This window comes from Adiantum capillus-veneris, chromosome 29 (genome assembly GCF_014529385.1).
Source record: "Adiantum capillus-veneris isolate H3 chromosome 29, ASM1452938v2, whole genome shotgun sequence".
Classification (NCBI taxonomy): Eukaryota; Viridiplantae; Streptophyta; class Polypodiopsida; order Polypodiales; family Pteridaceae; genus Adiantum; species Adiantum capillus-veneris.
Genome location: NC_140959.1, coordinates 45,093,515 through 45,112,463, shown reverse-complemented (window position 1 = coordinate 45,112,463; position 18,949 = coordinate 45,093,515). Strand labels below are relative to the sequence as shown.

Below are 18,949 nucleotides of genomic sequence, written 5' to 3'. Positions count from 1 at the left end.
GCATATGTAACAAGATAGGGTATCTACCGAAACTCGGTATCTAATGCCCATGTGCAAGTGATGAAGGCATCCACATGTCCTTACTCAGAGGTGGGTTATGCATATGTAACAAGATAGGGTATCCACATGTTCACCGCTCCAGCTAAGCCAAAAGACACATCATCAAATAGCACGAGTTGCGTAGGGGAATATGTAAAGCATTCAGTAAACCAAGCTATTATCGATCGTGCATGTGTGTGGGGAAAGAGAAGGCCCTCGAAAGCAGTTCAAAGACGGATAATGCCCACTAATTCTGTAAATTATAGTTATTATTTGCTTTATCGATCGTGCATGTGTGTGGGGAGAGATAAGGGGCTCGAAAGCAGTTCAAAGACCGATAGTGCCAATTGTCATTGAGACCTATAAGATGAGGGACTGTATCAAGATATGAGCTTTGAACCCTGCTCTACTCAAGATACTAGATATAATTTGATGTATCCTTTAGTGGGACAAGGATCAAAGATTGCAGTGTTGTTAGCAAATTAGAGTACCCGATAAAAGAACATGGCATAGAATTCTTGGGGAAGGGAGGCAGAACTACAAAGAATAATGTGTCCTTGAGTGGGACAAAGATCATAGGCTGTGTTTTTCATAGATTTTCTTTGAAAGGAGGGCGGAAAAAGCTTAGTTATAGTTGGTTAAGGGTAAGTAGAGTGATTGTCTCATCTATAATGTGTGTGTGTGTGTGTGTGGCCCACCCCCATCGTTGAGGAGAGGAACCACATGGCGGGAGGTAGGGACCACCACGTGGAACCCAACCCCCAACCAATTATGAACAATTTAGCAACAAAGATATCCAAATAATCAGTATGAAGTGTCCAAGGGTTACTTATCATATGGAAAGAGGTTTAGAATGAGTAATACAAACGTCCAAGGAAATAATAATTAAGTGTTCCAACTGGAATGCTTTATATGCATCAGGGTTTCCATTTGGAGAAGTGGTGCCTTTAAGGCTAATATTGCAATACCCAAATATATTGAAGAAGTATTATAATCAAGTGTGTCAAATCCAATACTAAGTGAGAGAATATCTCTTATTGTTTCTGTCCAGTGAAATAATCTGTGTTCGACAAGTTAGATCAGGTCTTTTGTGTATGAGCATCAACCAATGTCCTGTAAAAGCATAACATATTATGTTAATGTTGTCAAAAGTTCATAGTGATAACCACAAATTTTAAAAGGTCTTATCAACTTGACCAGATGAGGAACATGAGGAGCCCCGAACCATCCCTTTGGATTGGGTAGGTCAAGTTTAGATAATTAGTCTCGTCCATTACGAGGTGTTCTCCCGTCCAAAGGATAGAAAGAAAGAGGTTTGTGTATGCCAATAGGGCTAAATTATATATGCATCACATTCCTAAAACAACCATCTGGTTAATTAATCAGACACATTGTCTGTTATATAGTCAAAGAGCATCTCCTAGTCTAAGGTAATAGACCTATATGATATACGTACTTGACCGGATTAGGAGCCGTGGCCCCAACCCATCCCTTTGGAGTAGGTGGGTCAAGTCAAAAAATTAGAGTAGGTCTAGGCCCATTGTATGGTGCTAACCCGGCCAAAGGCTAGCTAGAAACAAGTGTGTGTGTGTGTGTGTGTGTGTGATGTGTTTAAGAATGAATAATCTAACAATAGTTTTCTTTCACAAACTATTGAACCATACAATGGGACTAGAGATCAATCAATGTGTAAATAACCACATATTATGTATACATTAGATACCAATTAGATAAAAGTTAAGATTATATATATTGACATTTACATCTGATACTGACAAATAATGTATTACATCTTATTATCAAAGAATCATAGACAAGGGTTATCTATCACTAATAAAAATACTCAAACATTGGACGATCTACTACTGCAGTTTTTGTTGTGATCCCAAGGAAAGAATCTCTTACTTGTCACCATGCATCCAAGAAACACAAGCCTATCAGAACTGACATTACTTAGGAAGACAGGTGTCAACAACTCCCTCTTCTTGTTATTGGTGTCAAAAATTACAACAAACACCAACAACGTAACATAGATCAAATATTATGTTAAGAGAATGAGCCAATTATTTATGTTACTCTTTACATCATTTAATTTCCAGAAAAAATTGGACAGCATCTCCTTTGTAAAATGGATCATTTCTCAACATTCCAATCTAATGCCATCTCATTCAAGACCCCCACTTGAGGATTAAGGCTCTTTTTACATCATTAGACAAATTACAAATAAAATACAAACAAATGTTTTTATTAAAAACTATGCATTTATCCATAAAAAAGAGATAGCATAAAAAATTACTTTATAGTTGTGAATTCACCATCATATACTTACCTTCATCAAGAGTGAGTTCCTAAATATAAAGTATATCACTATAAAGAAATTTCCTTCTCAAAAAGCTCTTAGAATTCAATTCCCAAAAGAAAGTGCTAGTTGCAGCTCAAAACCCATAACATCTTGATCCGCAAGGATGTAAATTTCTATGTCAAAGAAAGAGATGAGTGTTCAAGTTTAAAAACTAAGAGCATTTCAGTTATAATTCCAAGATGTCATTACCAGCTTCGAGAGAGTACCACTTAGAGAGGGAGTACAACATCAAAATTAGAAATACTCATCATTAGTCAAAGCAAAGTATCAACTAATAGCATGAATATGCCAAACTATATTATGGATGGTAGAGAATCAAACCCAGTTTTCTAGCTTCAAGAACAAAAAATTTGTTGACAAATAACGTTCACATGATCATGTTTGCCTATCCTCCACTGAAAGTTGATGTTACATAAGACAATGTATGCTCATGCAAGCCAATAACATATAACTATCAAGTCACTAACATATATCCAATGAGAATTTAGCTATAGCAACATAAATCCTTCTAACTGTCTGATGCGATGTATATGGACTGTAGGATCCAAATAAGGCAGTAGAAATCCCGCTCATAAATTTTTATTTACAAGAACATTACCATAGTTCGCAGCATATGCAATTATCAGTGCTAAAGAATCCCAAACGTAGTCTACTAGAGTCATGATGTTCAAGTCACTTCTTTCAGTCCGCATGTAATAGTTAGAACTAAAATCATGTTTATGCTAAGCCCAAAGCCCAAATGATGTTTATTCTCCACAGGAAATACCTATCATTACAATCCAAAATATTTTCATCCATCTATTAAAGTACAATTAAAAAGACCAGATATACTCGCAATAGAATTCCAGGGATGGAAACATCTCAATACTAGCATATACTGATAAGGTAGAATATTGCAAGAGATGCATTCTTTAGAAAAAAAACAAATGATCAAATTTCTGAGTAGGTGCATAGACACCTACCTGTATGGTGATCCAGCTTTGGTCATAGACAATCGACCTGGTGCAGAGATGAATACTGCTATTCTTCTAAGTGTTGGAAAGGGGCAAGGAGAAGAAGTGAACCCAATGCAAAGATGCCAAAATTTGTCATCCAAATGGGGTCAGCCTGCTTGTAGAGACACATCCTTGTGATACACCAAGATCAAACCATATACTCAAGAGTAGTGCAAGACGTATAATTGAGAAGTTCTAGAATGCCCACATGTGTGTGATCAAGGAGTGATCAGAGTGTTCATGTGTGTGTGTGTGTAGAGTACTCGTATCCTGCTGCTGATAGCCGTTTTTCGGCTCTTTGTAAGAAGCAGCATACGAGTGCTATAAGAGGAAAGCCACACAGACAAAAGAGAAGCTTGACAAGAAACTGAAGGACAAAGGCATCAATGAAGGAGATCTTGTGCTAAGGTATGACAATCGACTCGATAATCGTTTTGATGCCAAATTTGAAACAAGATGGCAAGGGCCATACATAGTCAAGAAGGCTTTCAATTCAAGTTACTATCAGCTTATGGACTTGAATGGTAAAGAGCACTCCAGGAAAGTAAAGGGGTATCGCTTGAAGCACTATTTGAGTCGCCTTCTACCAAAGGATCTACCAAAGATCTGTCAAAAGGCCACTGTCTCATGTAAGTATTGTTACATGAAGCATGAGTGTAACTCTAGCCAAAATTCTGAGGGGCCAAACAATAAAGATCTCATCAAGGACTCTGAAGCACTCTCTTTGGAAAAGATGCTCTATGATGGTACATGAATATACCATCATCCAGGGGGAGGGCTAATGATAGCCGTTTTTCGGCTCTTTGTAATTGCCACAGTGAGTTACCTCACCCTACCAAAATCACCCAAACACTGTGGCTATCCCTACCATTTCACTGTACATAGGCGTGCGTGAGTCACGGGACTTTTCCCATATCTTCTTAAAAAACCCTCAAGTAGCTAGTCATTGGGCTAGTTAAGTCAAAAAAATAAAAAATATAAGTATATTATGGTCCATGCGTATGTAAATATTTCTTTGTATATAGGGCCTAAATAAAAGATTTTTTCATAATTATTTTGGTATTTATTTAAATATTTCTACCTAGGTGTGTGTTATTTATGCTCTGTACATTGCCTCACCATTACCCCAATTTTTCTTACCATTTTTCATACTCTTTATTCCATATAGGAATATTTTCATGTAAGCTTCTCTTATATTTGGTGTAACTCCACCCCAACAAAAATCCAAAAAAACTAGCTCTATTTATGTGTATATTTTTTTCACTATTGTGATTTTTTCCTTCCTACATATATTCTCTATTACTCTCATAAATTAGACCACCAAAAATATTCATCTTTTTATGGTAGACTTATAATGAGAGAGATTTATTTTGACCCCTTTATATTTTTCCACCTATATTATTTATATTTGACATGTACATATTTTTTAGACCCCTCAATATTTGATTTTCTTAGTTGTACTATTCACTTATATCATGATCTCAACAATATCTTCAATTATAGACCTACCAAATAAGGTCAAGGGTAGGTGGCATGCATACATGCACTATGGAGGGATCACTCTTGGAGGTATTCAAAAGAATCATCCAAAGAAGGACCCCACAAGGACCTTGTGCAGTGGAAAAAAAACGGTCGGTTTTGCTGAATTTTTAAATTTCACTTGCTCTCCGAATTTGAAAAGGTGATACAAGCAAAAGTTGTAGCTCGTGGGCTGAACTTTTGCCTCAAATTTTTTCATATTTTTTTGAGCTACGAGCTGTGAGCTATGATTTTATTAGTGGACCCCAGTTTTCCCATGCTATGCAGCCACACTCTCTCTTCCACTTTATCATTTTCCTCTTTCACACACACTTCTCCACTCATCATCCCCACCTCTCTCACCACTCCTCTCTGCACCCTACTCACCTTCTCCTCAACTTTGAAGAATAAGAGAAACCATGGTGAACTCATACCTCCCACACACAATTCCATTCCAAAATTGACCACCAAGTCTCATTTTTCCTCCTCCAATTTACCCATATCTATCAAAAAAACCACAAAATTCAGCCTCTTCTCTTAAAAGACAGCATCATGGTGGTTGATTACTCAGCTTCAATTACCTTGTCTCTCAAGGAAGGTCAAGAGTGGAGAAAAAATGTACCGTCAAAGCTAGTGGACCGTCAACAAGCGTCAAAATTGGCCCTACTCAAGACACTTGGAGCATCAACCTTGTAAGAAATCCACCTTTTCTTACCTCTTAAGAGTTTTTCTTCCTTATTTGTATCCTACATGGATACTCCCATTGTAAATATCCAATTCCATTTGTAAATTAATACTAACTCTACTAACACTAACCCACTATGAAAAGTCCTATCACCTCCATTTCTCTCCTCTCTCTTTCCCCACCAACTTCTTGATAATTCCAAGCAAAAGAAATTAGATAAATTGCTGAAAATCTAACCCAACCATGGTTAGAGGAGTAACCCTAGCCTTCAAAATTGCTATAAAAGGAGGGTGTAGCTAGCACAAAAAGGGGGAGCCATAAGCAAGAGCACTATGCTATAGCTTGAGAAGCCAAGCTCAACCTCTCTAGAAGGAGCTCTTGAGTGGAAGCTCATTGTCTTATGCATGTGCATGTGTTGTAATAGGGGATTAGCAAGGGAACTCTATGCCATTGTAAGAGAGAGAGTGATCATTCAATTGAGAGTAGGAAATCTATCATTTCTCCTACTAGTGTAAGCCCAACATTTGCTGAATCAAGGAGGGTGGATTTGGACTAAGCTTGGATACTTTGTCTCCCTTCCAACGTGAAGTAATGGACAACAATGATGCGTAAGTGTCTTGGTGTTTTTTGTTAAGTTCTTGATAGCTTGTCTCTGGTGTTGTCATCAATCTAGCCATAAATCCCACATACTGTAAGAGGGCGACAGGGTGGAGAGGACTCCCCTGGCCTTAAGACAGTGATTGGGGTGGCTTTTCTTGTGATGTGTTGTGGTGAAATTTACGCAAGCTATGTTGAACAAATACTAATCTCACTTTGATTTGTCATGACAGATTTGTAAGACGGTATTAATGCAACAAGCACCCCCTCCCCCTTTCTCTCTCTTTCTTACATATATAATTGTGTTTGCTTGATCATTGCCGATACGTTTCAAAGCAGCCCGAGCACTATCTCTCTCTCTCTCTCTCTCTCTCTCTCTCTCTCTCCCTCTTTCTCTCGTGTTTTAGTGTGTGAGAGTGTTCCATTGGTGTTAGGGTTAGTGTAAATTCCTTGCTTGTTTGTGGGTTGCTCTAACGATTCTCCTCTTTGCGTCCTAGTTCGCCCTTAAACTAGGTGGTGCCCCTTGTGTAGTTGGGATTTGGTTGTGGGTTTGTTGTTTTGGTTTGTGTTGTGTTGTGCCCCAGCCCCATTGAGCAGCACGGGAGCCTTGAAGGGTGTCTAGAGGTTGCTCTTCTTGTTGCCTGCCCCGGACCGCCTCAAATTGGTGCCCCCACTGAGGACAGGCTTGTGTATGTTTTTTGAAGGCTCAACCTTTAGCATAATCAAGTAGATTGCATGAATCACGAGAATTTGTATGATCCCTTCATTCCCATTGCAAGGCAAAAGGTACACATAATTGTTAGTACTAAGTTGCAATTTCAGCGAGTAATTCGTAGAATTTTAGGTCCTCTTAGGTTAGCCAAGATAAACACTTCGGTAAATCCTTTTATTTTGCCTCTCATTAGGTACGATATTAGCTTGGACGTCTATATTTTTGTGTTATTTTAAGCATTAGGACATGCATAGGCCATGGATAATGGCCCAGGAATAGAGGTTTTTCCCTTTCATTTTACTCCACACATTAGAATAAACGTTGCAATTAGTAGAAAGATCCATTTTCAACAACGAATGGTGTTCATGTTTGGTGCCCAAAGAGCAGGAGAAATTCTTGCATCACCAAACCCTGTCATTGTACCTCTCATCAACTACCACACTTCTTTTGATGTACATGGGTTCATTTTATTTTAAAATGAAGTGCAGCCCGGCAAAATAGTGTGTATGTTTGTTTTTTCTTTGTCCAAGTTGTTACAAGAAACAAAAAAACGATCATTTGTTCTAACTGGGAATGTGTGTGCAGTGAAAGTTCAATCCTTAGAGATCTAGCTCTATTACCAATTGAGTTGCAGGAGCAAGTAGTAAGGCGTCTCCCTCATAACAAGAGGGTGGTGAAGTTAAGACGGAAGGTCCTACGCGTGGATTCCATTTTCCTCTTGTTGTTGGGCACTAAGGAAGACCGCGCATTCATCCAACTAGTGTGTGCCCTAAGATTGGTAAATAGAGTGAAATTTGGCGTTTGGCGAGTGCATTTCACCATTGAGGAAGACTCTTCAGGAAACTTGCGGCCAGAGTTCATGCTTCATAGACTCACATTTGGTGAATTTTTCCCTCATTTGCGTCTTATTAATAGTCTTCCTTTCGCTTTCAACAAAGGAGATAGGGAGCTATTCAGAGCTTGTCTTAATAAAGAGAGCATAGAGAAGATTGCAAATTTGTATAAATTCTCATCCTTCTCTACTTTCTATGACACTTTGTTCATAGAGACATTGTAAATCTCTTTATGCTTTTGAATGATTTAACCATAATCCTAAGGAGTTTTTGTCCAGGAATTTTGTAGCACAAGTGGAGTCTTTAAATCTTGCAAACTTGATTGGACTTGATGAGGATGTTCTTTATGAAATTGTGAGAAGGTTGCCTCACTCCGACTGTGTGGAACTCGAAGGAAAGGAGCTCCTAGTCAATTTCTACTTTCTCACGGCCTTCGACGAGCATGAAGATCAAGTTTTTATACAAACCGCTTGTGCGTTGGGAATTGTAGAGCAAGTGCAATTTATCACTTGGGACGTGGTTGCTCTTTTGGATCCAGAAAATGAAGTTCTAGAGATTTCTGTTTATCGCCTTAGCTTTGAAGAATTTCAACCCTTCTTATAGCTCATCAATAGTCTACCTTTTTGTTTTGATCAAACAAATCGAGACCTTATTGAAGCTTGGATAGCTGAAGAAGAAAACCTAGAGTGGTATTTTCTCACTTCTTCATTTGCAGGCGAGTGGTTCTAAATCTCTATTGTATCCCTTATTGTAACTCGTGTTGTAATCTTTCATAATAATGGAGAGCCAACGCCAAATGTCTGGATATCCTCTTTTCTTTGGAGAGCCTGGAGAGGATGCAGAATTATTTTTAGCAAATTTCAAGATGTCTTGCCGTATCAAGAGGATAGTAACCGATCAAGAACGTGTAGAAATGTTCGAGGTGGTCCTTAGGAAAGATGCTAGTACTTGGTTTGACTCTTTGCCTGAGGAAGTTAAGGGGAATTACACAAAAGTTTTGAATCGTTTTAAGAGATACTTCTTTGATCCCCAAAACACTCAAAAACTATGGCAAGACATTGTTTCTCATAAGCAAAAAGACATAGATGACTACTACTTGTACAAGCAAGAGTTTCTACGTCTTTGGGCTCTATGGATACGAAATGTTGCTAACCCTGGTGATGGTGCAGAATTTTTAAAGAAGGAGAGGTTCATAGCCGGACTCTTTCCTAACCTTAAGGTAAAAGTTGAGGCGGGTGCACCTGCTACCTTTGATGCAGCTGAAACTAGGGCTGCTGAGAAATATAGGAAACTCAAGTGCTTAAGGGGAGAGGTTCCAATAGAAGGTCTTAGACCCAAAGGTAAGTCACAAGCATCAACATCGAGGGAGCTTCCTGAGGTAACGGCGGAAGTAATTGAGAAGTTAAACGAATCTTTAAGCAGCCTGTCAATTCACCTTGCACAAGCTGTAGGTCCAAAGGGACAAGCAAAGAAGTCTGAAGAGCGAGATCCACGACCTAGGAGAGTCTTGCAATGTTGGAATTGCGGAGAGTTTGGACATGGGATGTATAATTGTCCTTGGCCCCGTGGGGAGCCAGGGAGACCTAACTTGAATTACCCTGTGATGAATGTAGGTGAAGGAACTGGTCAACAACCAAGGCTTCTACAAAGACCAAATGGACCAAGACCACCTCCACAAGGGGTAGAAGGAGTTCCACCTTTGCCAGATCCAAATGTGCATGTGGTAGAGGTGACAAATTCAAATGAGGTTGACATGGAAGCCAATGGCATTAAGCGTGGCCGAGGAAAAGGTAAAGAGAAAGAAAGAGTCACATCACAGAGTGACCATGGACAAGGCAAGAAGGCAAAGGAGACCAAGGAAGCTAAGAGGACTCGACGTCGTATCAATCTCCAAGACTTCCCTCTTGGACATGGTATGGCTCCATACAACCTGTTGGAAGACATGCGAGGTAAGGGTCCTGATATCTCATGGCCTCAGTTTCTTGCATTATGCCCACAAGTTAGGAGGGATTTAACAAAGGCAGTTAGCACTAGGAGAAAGGTAAAAGAGAGTTTTCCTGTTGTAAAAATTGCACAAGCTGAAATGAATGAGGACATTACACCGGTGCTAGACTGTTACATCAAAGGAAGATTGGTTAGGAAAGGTCTAGTGGATGGGGGTGCAAAAAATTGCATCATGACAGAGGGACTCATGCAAAGACTAGGCATGCACATCCAGGAGACACCTGAAATCAAAGTCAAGATGGAAAACAATAGCAAGGCTAGGTGTGTAGGCATTTGTAAAAATGTCTTTGTAGAGGCCTTTGGCATTAAGAAAGCGGTGGATTTTTATGTTATGTCGACGAAGGGAAGTGGTTATCCATTTATCCTAGGAAGACCATGGCTAATGAAAATGCGAGCTTTGCAGGATTGGGAGAGTGGGAAATTAATTTGCAGGAATGACAATCATAAGAAGGTTGTCTTTGACATGAAGGAGCAACACCAAGAGGAGCTCCATGAAGAATCATCTCGAAGTGAGACGGAAGAAGATTGGACTGAAAACACTTCAGAAGAAGAAAGTAGCGGCAACATTACTGAAGAGGAGTCCTCCATTGAAGTCATGGGGGTGAGGTTTAAGCCAAACAACCAGGAGACCTCTTCTCGAGGTTTGGAAGAGGTAGGTTCCCAAGAGAACCAAGAGGTGGAAGATGAAGGAATGTTAGAAGGTATGTTGTCTACAACACTTACAAAGGATGAAAGAGAGGAGTTCAAATGTGTGCTAAGGAAATTTCCGAGGCTTTTTGCTAAAGACTACACCGATGTGCGTGGAGTAGATGTTGTTCAACACAAAATTGAGTTGAAGCCAGAGGCCACACCTAAGGCTTAGAAGCTACGAAGGCTAGGAGTCATCAAGGAGAAGGCTTTACTCAAGGAGGTAAGAAAGCTTCTAGCAGCAGGTTTCATTTACTTTGCTAGTAGGGTCATGAATGCTTTGGAGAGAGACTACACAGAAGCAGAACTCATGATGCTTTCTCTCATGTTTGCGGTGAGAAAGTTTAGATCCTACTTGCTCCCAAAACCTTTTGTAATCCTCACCGCAGAGAATTTGTTCCCTTGGGTGTCATCTCAAATGAATCTTAGTACTAGGATCTCAAAGTGGATTATGGAGTTGCAAGAGTTTCAATACTCTTTCAAGGTAGAAGATAGTGTGCGTGCACAATTGGCAGGGATTCTCACTTATAGGGTGCATGAAAAGGAGATTAAGGTGCCTGAAGTAAAGACCCTACCATTGCCACCACAAAAAAGTATTCCTAATGCTTTTACCTTGTTCTTTGATGGAGCTTTTTGTCGAGCCACAGGAAAAGCAGGGGGAGGGCTAGTGTTGCTCAACCCAAGTGGAGAGGTGGTCATGAAAGAGAAGGTCAATCTACCAGGTTCAACTAGCAACAATGAAGCAGAATACGACACACTAATTCATGGTTTGAAGATGTGCATTGGCCAAGGGATACAACGCCTCATGGTAAAGGGAGATGCACTTCTCATTGTTAAACAGATTTTAGGCATTTGGGCATGCAAGAATGAAAGCTTACGGACAAAAGTTCATGCCATTCGTAGATTGTTTAATCAATTTGAAGAAGTGCAACTATATCATATTCCTAGGAAACAGAATGAAGATGCCGATTTACTTGCATAGCAAGTAGTTACATGTGTTGAGAAAGAAGTGCAGATCATCATGGTGGCAGTAACTGTCAAGCAACCGAGATACCAGGGATTGGAGTCATTGACTCCCATTATTAGCTACATTTTGGAGGGCGAGTTTCCACAAGACTTCACGAAGGCTCAGAAGAGGAGACTCATGAAGAAGGCAAGCGCATATCTCTTCCTAGAAGGCTCCCTCTATCAAAGAGGGAGGGATCAAGTATTCAGAAGAGTACCAACTATTGAGGAAATTCCAGCCATTCTAAAAGGTTTGCATGAAGAAGCATGTGGTGGTCATTTTGCCCAAGAATTAACTGTGAAGAAGATTTTGCTTGCGGGGTATGTTTGGCCAAGTCTGCATGTGGATGTCCAACATTGGTGTAAGAGTTGTCACAATTGTCAGGTAAATGGGAATAGAAGATTGGTTTATGGTCCAAGGCAAATCGTGCTTGCAAATGGACCCTTTGAAAAGTGGGGCATTGATGCTATGGGTCCTCTGCCTAGGACAAAAAATGGTAAACTCTACATTCTAGTGGCTGTAGACTATATGACTAGGTGGGTGGAAGCACAAAGTGTGGCAAAGGCAAATGAGAGGACAGTGAGCAAATTCGTCTACACTCACATTTGTTGTAGATTTGGCACACGTTTGGAGATTGTTTCTGATAATGGTCCAGGGTTTAGAAAGGGATTGCTCACAGAAGTCTGTGAAGAACTTCACATTCTACATCGTCACAGTACACCCTACTATCCCCAATCAAATGGTTTGGTAGAAAAAGCTAATGGTGTCATTGTAGGCATCATTAGAAAGATGGTGAAAAACAAGACAAAGTTGTGGGATGACTTCTTGGATGGTGCCTTGTGGGCGTATCGAACCACATATAGGGAAGCCACGGAGTTCACACCATTTCACTTGGTCTATGGTCAAGAGGCTTTACAGCCAATTGAGCTAAACATTCCAACGATGCGACTTCATGGCAAATCAGCACAACATGATCAAGAAGCATGGATGGATCGACTTCTTACCTTAGCTGAGCTTGAGTGGAAAAGAGAAGCAGCATACGAGTGCTATAAGAGGAAAGCCACACAGACAAAAGAGAAGCTTGACAAGAAACTGAAGGACAAAGGCATCAATGAAGGAGATCTTGTGCTAAGGTATGACAATCGACTCGATAATCGTTTTGATGCCAAATTTGAAACAAGATGGCAAGGGCCATACATAGTCAAGAAGGCTTTCAATTCAAGTTACTACCAGCTTATGGACTTGAATGGTAAAGAGCACTCCAGAAAAGTAAAGGGGTATTGCTTGAAGCACTATTTGAGTCGCCTTCTACCAAAGGATCTACCAAAGATCTGTCAAAAGGCCACTGTCTCATGTAAGTATTGTTACATGAAGCATGAGTGTAACTCTAGCCAAAATTCTGAGGGGCCAAACAATAAAGATCTCATCAAGGACTCTGAAGCACTCTCTTTGGAAAAGATGCTCTATGATGGTACATGAATATACCATCATCCAGGGGGAGGGCTAATGATAGCCGTTTTTCGGCTCTTTGTAATTGCCACAGTGAGTTACCTCACCCTACCAAAATCACCCAAACACTGTGGCTATCCCTACCATTTCACTGTACATAGGCATGCGTGAGTCACGGAACTTTTCCCATATCTTCTTAAAAAACCCTCAAGTAGCTAGTCATTGGGCTAGTTAAGTCAAAAAAATATAAAAAAATAAAAAATATAAGTATATTATGGTCCATGCGTATGTAAATATTTCTTTGTATATAGGGCCTAAATAAAAGATTTTTTCATAATTATTTTGGTATTTATTTAAATATTTCTACCTAGGTGTGTGTTATTTATGCTCTGTACATTGCCTCACCATTACCCCAATTTTTCTTACCATTTTTCATACTCTTTATTCCATATAGGAATATTTTCATGTAAGCTTCTCTTATATTTGGTGTAACTCCACCCCAACAAAAATCCAAAAAAACTAGCTCTATTTATGTGTATATTTTTTTCACTATTGTGATTTTTTCCTTCCTACATATATTCTCTATTACTCTCATAAATTAGACCACCAAAAATATTCATCTTTTTATGGTAGACTTATAATGAGAGAGATTTATTTTGACCCCTTTATATTTTTCCACCTATATTATTTATATTTGACATGTACATATTTTTTAGACCCCTCAATATTTGATTTTCTTAGTTGTACTATTCACTTATATCATGATCTCAACAATATCTTCAATTATAGACCTACCAAATAAGGTCAAGGGTAGGTGGCATGCATACATGCACTATGGAGGGATCACTCTTGGAGGTATTCAAAAGAATCATCCAAAGAAGGACCCCACAAGGACCTTGTGCAGTGGAAAAAAACGGTCGGTTTTGCTGAATTTTTAAATTTCACTTGCTCTCCGAATTTGAAAAGGTGATACAAGCAAAAGTTGTAGCTCGTGGGCTGAACTTTTGCCTCAAATTTTTTCATATTTTTTTGAGCTACGAGCTGTGAGCTATGATTTTATTAGTGGACCCCAGTTTTCCCATGCTATGCAGCCACACTCTCTCTTCCACTTTATCATTTTCCTCTTTCACACACACTTCTCCACTCATCATCCCCACCTCTCTCACCACTCCTCTCTGCACCCTACTCACCTTCTCCTCAACTTTGAAGAATAAGAGAAACCATGGTGAACTCATACCTCCCACACACAATTCCATTCCAAAATTGACCACCAAGTCTCATTTTTCCTCCTCCAATTTACCCATATCTATCAAAAAAACCACAAAATTCAGCCTCTTCTCTTAAAAGACAGCATCATGGTGGTTGATTACTCAGCTTCAATTACCTTGTCTCTCAAGGAAGGTCAAGAGTGGAGAAAAAATGTACCGTCAAAGCTAGTGGACCGTCAACAAGCGTCAAAATTGGCCCTACTCAAGACACTTGGAGCATCAACCTTGTAAGAAATCCACCTTTTCTTACCTCTTAAGAGTTTTTCTTCCTTATTTGTATCCTACATGGATACTCCCATTGTAAATATCCAATTCCATTTGTAAATTAATACTAACTCTACTAACACTAACCCACTATGAAAAGTCCTATCACCTCCATTTCTCTCCTCTCTCTTTCCCCACCAACTTCTTGATAATTCCAAGCAAAAGAAATTAGATAAATTGCTGAAAATCTAACCCAACCATGGTTATAGGAGTAACCCTAGCCTTCAAAATTGCTATAAAAGGAGGGTGTAGCTAGCACAAAAAGGGGGAGCCATAAGCAAGAGCACTATGCTATAGCTTGAGAAGCCAAGCTCAACCTCTCTAGAAGGAGCTCTTGAGTGGAAGCTCATTGTCTTATGAATGTGCATATGTTGTAATAGGGGATTAGCAAGGGAACTCTATGCCATTGTAAGAGAGAGAGTGATCATTCAATTGAGAGTAGGAAATCTATCATTTCTCCTACTAGTGTAAGCCCAACATTTGCTGAATCAAGGAGGGTGGATTTGGATTAAGCTTGGATACTTTGTCTCCCTCCCAACGTGAAGTAATGGACAACAATGATGCGTAAGTGTCTTGGTGTTTTTTGTTAAGTTCTTGATAGCTTGTCTCTGGTGTTGTCATCAATCTAGCCATAAATCCCACATACTGTAAGAGGGCGACAGGGTGGAGAGGACTCCCCTGGCCTTAAGACAGTGATTGGGGTGGCTTTTCTTGTGATGTGTTGTGGTGAAACTTACGCAAGCTATGTTGAACAAATACTAATCTCACTTTGATTTGTCATGACAGATTTGTAAGAAGGTATTAATGCAACAAGCACCCCCTCCCCCTTTCTCTCTCTTTCTTACATATATAATTGTGTTTGCTTGATCATTGCCGATACGTTTCAAAGAAGTCCGAGCACTATCTCTCTCTCTCTCTCTCTCTCTCTCTCTCTCTCTCTCTCGTGTTTTAGTGTGTGAGAGTGTTCCATTGGTGTTAGGGTTAGTGTAAATTCCTTGCTTGTTTGTGGGTTGCTCTAACGATTCTCCTCTTTGCGTCCTAGTTCGCTCTTAAACTAGGTGGTGCCCCTTGTGTAGTTGGGATTTGGCTGTGGGTTTGTTATTTTGGTTTGTGTTGTGTTGTGCCCCAACCCCATTGAGCAGCACGGGAGCCTTGAAGGGTGTCTAGAGGTTGCTCTTCTTGTTGCCCGCCCCGGACCGCCTCCACATGTCCTTACTCAGGGGTGGGTTATGCCCATGTGCAAGTGATGAAGGCCTCCACATGTCCGTACTCAGGGGTGGGTTATGCATATAACAAGATAGGGTATCCACATGTTCACCGCTCCAGCTAGGCCAAAAGACACATGATCAAATAGCACGAGTTGCGCAGGGGAATATAGTAAGCATTCAGTAAACCAAGCTATTATCGATCCTGTATGTGTGTGGGGAAAGAGAAGGGCCTCAAAAGCAGTTCAAAGACGGATAATGCCCACTAATTCAGTAAATTATAGTTATTATTTGCTTTATCGATCTTGCATGTGTGCGGGGAGAGATAAGGGGCTCGAAAGAAGTTCAAAGACAGATAGTGCCCATTAATTTTCATTGAGACCTATAAGATGAGGTACTGTATCAAGATATGAGCTATGAACCCTACTCAACTCAAGATACTAGATATAATTTGATGTATCCTTTAGTGGGACAAGGATCAAAGGTTGCAGAGTTGTCAGAAAATTAGAGTACCTGATCAAAAAACATGGCATAGAATTCTTGGGGAAGGGAGGCAGAACTGCAAAGAGTAATGTGTCCTTGAGTGGGACAAGGATCATAGGCTATGTTTGGTTGGTTAAGGGTAAGTAGAGTGATTGTCTAGTCTATAATGTGTGTGTGTGTGTGTGTGTGTGTGTGTGTGTGTGAGAGAGAGAGAGAGAGAGAGAGAGAGAGAGAGAGTGAGAGAGAGAGAGAGGGAGAGAGAGAGAGAGAGAGAGAGGACGTCAAAGCACCGAACCATAACCCCCCCTGTCCCGCCCACCTCTTCCCTGGAGTGGCTAGTTTCAAAAGATAATAATGTCTTCAAATAAAGAAAAAGAAATATATAGACCCTCCCCAATTCCAATTAAAAGGCCCTCTCTTTTTACACACATGAACCACCAAGCCTATGTTGTGTCAAGGAGAGTCCTTTTTGTACCACCAAAACATGCTTTCAACCACACACACACACACACACACACACACACACACAAAGGCTTCATTGGGGGCCAAGAATTATGTCTTTGTGCACTTCCACCAACTAGATTTAAAAGAGAAGAGTGCAAATAGAACTTCATTTGATCTATTATTTTTTGGAAATAGATATTTCCCTGAAAATGACATAGCCATTGCCTTTTGTCTAAGTTTTGCTGGCCTCTGTGCTTCCTCTATAGAGTATGTAATCCGTGTGTATGTGTATGCGTGTTGTGTATGTATGTGTGTGTGTTGAGGTTGAGAGAGAGAGAGAGAGAGAGAGAGAGAGAGAGAGAGAGAGAGAGAGAGAGAGAGAGAAATAAAATAAATTGTAGGTCGTATAGCACACCTATTAGGGCATTGTCTTATGTAGGTCATTGTGATTTATGCTTGACACTTGTTTTCTCTAAGATATTATTGGGTTTAATTACCTTATCTATAAAGGAAGATTTAAATCTAGAATTTGCCAAATTATACTCTTTCTTATAACTGTTTTTTGGAAGTGTGTTGTGCAAGGCAAATACAAATTTACAAATTGTGTATGAATAATGTGATTTTTAGTTGCTTTCTCAACCTACTTTGGAAAACCCAAAAAGGATACATAATTCTTATTATTTTATTTGATCTCTTAGCCATAACCATTTCTTTTGTTGAAAAGAGATATGTCGGGCTAATAACAATTTTTGGCATGCATAATCCCTAATAATGCATTCATAGTTTGGGTATAATTTTCCATTTAAATTTCTCTTTCTTTGCCACATGTAACTTAGGCCTTAAAGTTAACTCCCTTCCCTAGATTTTAATTAATTATATGTGACTGCTAGTCTACATTTATTGAGCTTGAAATGACTCTCAACATGTAAAAGTTGAGAGTCAATTATAGGTTCATGAGTTGTGAAGATCAAATGAGGCTTAAAATCGTAGAGCTAAGCTTCATTGTGTAAACACTATTAATGTACTCTATACAATTCTATGTTGTGACAACATAACAAGTGGCACCTCTACACATGCATGCATTCATAATTTTGTAGTAAACATTTGAAACATACATTCAAAATTGCAAAGTATCTTGAAGTATATAACCTAGAGATAATAAGAATAGTCCCTAAGTGAAACCTTTACTTTTTCATTGAAATATGCAAGTTTCATGACGGTAATGACCTTGTGCCTATTTCTACTAATAACTTCTTTTGCATGAGACTTCATCTGTTTTCCACCTTTGCTATGGTGCTTTGTTGCAACCCAAATGTGCTCCTTGGACTTATTATGTTTTCTTATGACACTCTTCATGATTGTTTTACAACCATTTCCTCCTCCCCAAGGTCCCTTAACTTTATACTTTGTACACCAAGCACAATTCATAAACTCCTTGTCCTTATGAATGACCTGGAAAACAAAGGAATACGTATTTACCCATTCTTGACAAAACTTCCTTACAGTTACCTTTTTTAGCCTTCGTTGGTGCAATCACGTTTGTGGCTGTAGAGAAATCATTTTGTGACCCATCAATTGATTGTCTTACACCTTTAATCTCTTCTATAGCCTGGGCATTCAAACTCTCCACACTAACCTCGAGAGTATCCTCTATCTCCACAATGTCTTCCACCTCACTATCTGATCCAAATATATCTTTTACAAACTCCCTCATGGATTGCTTTGAAATATGGTTATTTGATACGTGAGATTTTTTATCTGATGTTGAGGTCTTTTGTCCCCTTTTAAAGAATTGGAGCAAAGTACTCTGACTCATCTTTGATAGAACCTGTATGCCTTGCAAGCCAGAATTATCAAGCACAAAAGTTTACATACATCACATCCTTATGAGATACTCTCAAGTCTCTCCTCTTCTTCTTCTTCTTCTCTCTCTCTCTCTCTCTCTCTCTCTCTCTCTCTCTCTCTCTCTCTCTCTCTCTCTCTCTCGTAAAATATATAGGGATTATATAGGGATGGACGACCTTGCAATCAAGAGCCTCTACAAACAAGCCATCATATTGAACTTTAATCAATGTGTTTCCAAATCATGTCATTTATTTAAAAGTGTCTGCATTAAAAACCAACAAAGTATCTCTAAAGACAAGTAAATAGCCTAGGAGCAAAAGGTAATTTCAAGCTTCAAGAACATCCAAAACATGTGCTTCTTTAAATCATCACACCCATTTATCGATATTATTGCCTGAAATAAGAGTTTCCCATCTCAATTAAAAATGGAAATTGCACATGAGCATCTTTATTATCATACATGCAAGCACACCTTATTCAACAAAATATCTCTAAAGACAAGTAAACTGCCTAGCATAAGGTAATTTCAAGCTTCAAAAACATCCAAAAAATG

The 18,949-nt window shown here is 39.4% G+C and overlaps 1 pseudogene; it reads right to left on the bottom strand.

Moving 5' to 3' along the window:
* Positions 1–17,700: 17,700 nt before the first annotated feature.
* Positions 17,701–18,367, bottom strand: LOC147419127 (uncharacterized; annotated as a pseudogene).
* Between the last annotated feature and the right edge of the window lie 582 nt (positions 18,368–18,949).